The sequence below is a fragment of the Octodon degus genome, unplaced genomic scaffold (assembly GCF_000260255.1).
Source record: "Octodon degus isolate 3935 unplaced genomic scaffold, OctDeg1.0 scaffold00125, whole genome shotgun sequence".
Lineage (NCBI taxonomy): Eukaryota > Metazoa > Chordata > Mammalia > Rodentia > Octodontidae > Octodon > Octodon degus.
The window spans coordinates 7362602-7367283 of NW_004524701.1; the positions used below are offsets into that span (position 1 = coordinate 7362602).

A 4682-nucleotide genomic window follows, 5' to 3' on the forward strand; every position below is an offset into this window, starting at 1 on the left:
AGCAGGAGTCACCAGCTGGCCACTGTGCATGTATCTGACCTACCTTGGTGAGGCCGCCATTGCCTCTGCCTAACCCAAGCACACCTGATTCACTAAAGATAATTTGGATGGTGCTGAAGGCATGTCTACCTACACATAGATGTTTTACTTTTCCCTAATGACAAAATTCTAAAATGTGTTGAAATAATAGTCAAAGGATCTATATAAAACAGATTTTATTGTAGATCTGGCCAAAATTAAATACATGTATTTAAAGAAATACTTGCATGTAATAAAATAGTAAAAATGAAAATGATCCCAAAATTAAAACGTAAATTTAATGTAATTTTAATTATAAACTCAGGAGTTTTTTAAATCCATTTTTTGTGCATTTTAAAATCTATCAGTCATTCCTTTACTGTGAAGTGATTAGATAATTTTAAAGTTCTTAGAGAAGAAAAATATCTAGTTAAGAAAGCTCAGAAAGTGGTATTATGACAAGTCTTACTAGATACCAGAATATGAGATAGAACTAGTGTAATTACATCAATATGGTATTTGAATAGATGATGATTATTGGAAAGAAGAGATTTCAGAAATAATTTCTGAGTATGAGAGAGTGGTAATAATTTAAGTGAATGGGGAAAAGATGGAATATTACAAACTCTTGACATAAGAAAAAAAAGTAAATTTCAATCTTAGGCCATATGTAAAAATGAATTCCAATAATAAAAGACTTGAAAAGAATCATAGCATTAGAAGGTAATGAAGGAAATAGGTTGGGGCGATAACTCAGCCTTCTAAGTACCTGCCTGGCAAGTGCAAGGATTTGGATTTGAATCCCGGTACCACATGCTACATGGGCCCTGGAACCCTGAGTGCACTGTGCCAGCTACTGAAACCAGGCATGGTGGTGTGCACATGTAATCCCAGCACTGAGGAGGCTGGGACAGCAGGGTTCACTGCAAGTCCTAACTGTAGTAAGACCCTGTACCACATAAATAATTTTTAAAAATTAAAAAAAGGTAGTGAAGTTGTTTTTTGGAAGCCCAAGAGACTTTCTCAATGGCAGCAGGAAATTGAGATGCTATAGAAGAAAATTGGTTGTGATGGAGAGAACATAAATAAAGCTGATGGATTATTAATTTTAGGAAAGAAAGTTCTGTTGAGTGAAAAAGTTGATGTCTGTACTGTACAATAAGTACAAGACAGCCTTATTTGAGCACATGGCAAAAAGTGTGCACAAACATTTTACAGGAAAGCAAACCCAGCTGCCAACTAATACACAAAGATGCTGACATTTACAGTAATTAAAATACTGAATTTTTTTTAAAAATTAGATACAAAAATCTGTTAGACCGTCAGGAATTTATTTAGTATTTATTGTCAGCCAAGATACTAGAAAAGAAATACTTTCAATATATAGCTGAAAGGAAAACAAAGTCCTTCAGTCTTGTTTGGAAAACTTCTAGGTAGAATTAAAGGTTAAAAATACATAGATCCAGGGCTGGCGAGATAGCTCAGCAAACTAAGCACCTGCTTAGGCAAGTGCAGGGACCAGGGTTCCATCCCTGGCAACATGCCTTGCCAGCCCCACCTCTTGGGGGGTGGTGCACACTGAACCAGCCACTGAGACCAGGTGTGGTGGTGTACCCCTGTAATCCCAGCACTGGGGAGCCTGAAAACAGGAGGATTACTATGAGTCTGAGCTGTGTAGTGAGACCCTGTACCAAATTATTTTTTACTACCTAACATCTACCTTACTGTGACACTGACAGTTTCTTTCCAAGTTGCCCAGGCTTGAGTTTGAGCTTGTGATCCTTTTGACTCAGGATTCCTATAATTCCCATACCTGGGATTGTAGCTATGCCATTTTAGTAGTATTTTTCTGTCTTACTGCACTTGTTCAGAAACGAAGTACAGTTGAGAAAAACTAAACATCTACAAAACAGGCATGCAGTTTTGCAGATAACGTTAATTTTCTGGCTTTCTTGTAAGAACTTGTCTCAAAAAAATGTATGGTTGTGGCTCATTGTGAAGGCCCTGGACTCAATCTACAATGCCAAATAAATATTGACGTACATAAAGTTCACATACTGATTCCTTTTTTCCCCAAGTGGTTCCTTCATTATCGGAATATTAAAAAAGGCATTCAGTGATAATCTAGAATATCCTAGGCACCATAATTATTTATAGAATGATTCTTTTATACTGAGTTAAATGGACAGTTTTAAAAAATTGTAATAGTGCACTCCAGTACCATTTGGAAGGTATGTGGAAATGAAGTATAACGGCAGCCCTTTAACATGTTGGCAGTAACTTCATGAACCTTTCAGTGTAAAATGATAGTCATAAAGTTGGTAAGTTTCTGGGCCAGGGAGATAGCTAAGCGGCTTACGTGCCTGCCTGGCAAGCACAAGGTCCCAAGTTTGATCCTAAGAACTCCAGGCACACCATGCTGGCCCAGAACCGGACATGGTGGCACACATCTGTAATCCCAGCATGGGGGAGGCTGAGACAGGAGGATCACAAGTCTGAACTGCATAGTGAGACCGTGTATAAAAATAAAATTGATAACTTTCTGACTTTATTTTTTTTTTTAAACAGATAATCTCAGTGATACCTTAAAGAAATTGAAGATAACAGCTGTTGACAGGACTGAGGATAGTTTGGAAGGATGCTTGGATTGTCTGCTTCAAGCCCTGGCTCAAAATAGTAAGTTTCATTGTATTTATTCAAATTCCAAATGAAAAAAACCAATCTAGTTAGCAGTCTTTCAGAAGTGGGTAGAGACACATATAACTTGTTCACATTACTTAAATACTTTTGAATCCTTTCCCTGAATACTGATATTGTTTTCAATGTTCCATCCTCCTACCTACTTCCTACCCCTAAGGTACTTAAGCAAAGAAAGGAGGGTTTGATTGTTACATCAGTCCCACAGATGAGGCCATTATTTAATTCCTGACAGAAAAACATAGCTTATTCCAAACACCTACATTTGTGCTTTTCAAAAGGACTGCTTACTGCATTACATGGTAGGGGGAGTGGGGAGGAAAAATGGTTGGGGGAGGTTTGGAACTTTGGACATTTCTTCCTTGATGGCTCACGGTCTTTTTAAATAATTTCAATATCTTAAAATAATAAGTGTGTGTCATTAGCAGTTATCCCAGATCTATTGAAATTGAGGTAAGGTTAGTGTTTGTATTGTGGTAAATATTGCAAGAGACAGAAATCACATACTTCTTCACTGACTACCACATTGCATTTGTTGCATTTGATATGTTGCTCTTCACTAGTTTGTGTCTTAATCACAATGAATAGGTAAATAATACGATCTTCAATTGCTCTTTTATTTCTGGGCAGTTGTACTGTGCTTGTATTTAATATTACTCACTTTGTCATGGAACTGTTGCTGAAAAAGAATTTGAGTATATATTGTAAAGGTTTCACTTTCAAGCATTCAGAGATGTGTTACTTCTTTTTATATATGAACTGTGACCAAAAGTTCTAAAATAATTGTTTATGGTACTTTTCATTGATAAAGCACATTTTTGTCTCTCTTTACTTTGAGACAAGCTCCCACTAAATTGCCCATCCTGGCCTTGAATTTGTAATCCTCCTGCCTTGGCCTCCCAAGTAGCTAAAATTACAGGAATGTACCAGCCACCCAGAAGAAAAACACATTTTAAAACTGGCTTTTGAAATTGCTTTTCATTGATTCTCTGCTTTTGATATAACTGTGTCAAGCTATATAAGCTTGGTAGTAACAGAAAAGAGGTTGGAAACAAGCAGTTACTAAAGATGTTAAAGAAAAAGGGAGAGGCAAAAGAAATCTCTAAGGCAGTGTTACAATTGTAACAGAAACAGGTATTTATATTTAATAACATTAAATACACTTTAAAAATGAAACTCCTTAGTCTCACTTTCAGTAGCCTGGAAGTTGGCAGCCTCAGGATCATAACTAGTCTCAGAGTTGTGACCTTCGTCTTCAGTGACAACCCCCATCCCAGGCTAGGAGAACTTGCTTTTTAAATGGATCGTTAGTTTCAGGCTATAATGTTCTTGGTCATGTGGAAGATCACTAGTCCCTCTGGAAAGACCAGAAGATGAAGAAGGAAGGAGAGGAAAGGAAGAAAAGTGTAGCCTTTTATAAATTAGTTTCAAGAAATATGGAGTTAATAAGGTGCCAGATTTCACTTTGGATCCTTTTTGAGCTTATTTATTAAGACTATGTTTTGAAAATGCTGTACCACAAAATTTCCTTTTTTTCTTTTTTGTATTTAGTACATGGTCTACAGGGTCCCGCTATACATATCAGACTCATCATGAGTCTCCTGTTTTCAGCCTCCTGAGAGCTGGGATTACAGGCACACACCACCACACCCAGTCTCAATTGCCCTCTCAGTGTACCCTGAGGGTGGGGCCTGCACTGGCATAATATGCCAGGGATCAAACCCCAGTCCCTGCGTCTGCCTAAGAAGGCTCTTTAATCCACTGAGCTATCTGTGTGGCCCTTTCTTTGTCTCTTTTTTGTGTGATGCTAGGATTGATCCTAGAGCCTCACACTACCATTGAGCTGTGTGTCTTTTCCAGCTAAATTACAAATTCAGAAGGCCATATAACCACGGGGTATTCATAGAACCAACAAACTCTTTTTTTATATATTTATTTATTTATTTTTAATTTATTTTTTAATTTTT

At 37.2% G+C, this 4682-nt stretch overlaps 1 protein-coding gene across 1 annotated transcript in view; it reads left to right on the top strand.

Moving 5' to 3' along the window:
* Window positions 1–2587: 2587 nt before the first annotated feature.
* The window catches only part of Rap1gds1 (Rap1 GTPase-GDP dissociation stimulator 1), a 149668-nt gene continuing 147573 nt past the window's right edge, over window positions 2588–4682 (top strand). The window contains exon 1 of the mRNA XM_004640637.3: window positions 2588–2694. The gene's annotated coding sequence lies outside the window, so the exon portion shown is untranslated. The remainder of the gene's footprint in view (window positions 2695–4682) is intronic.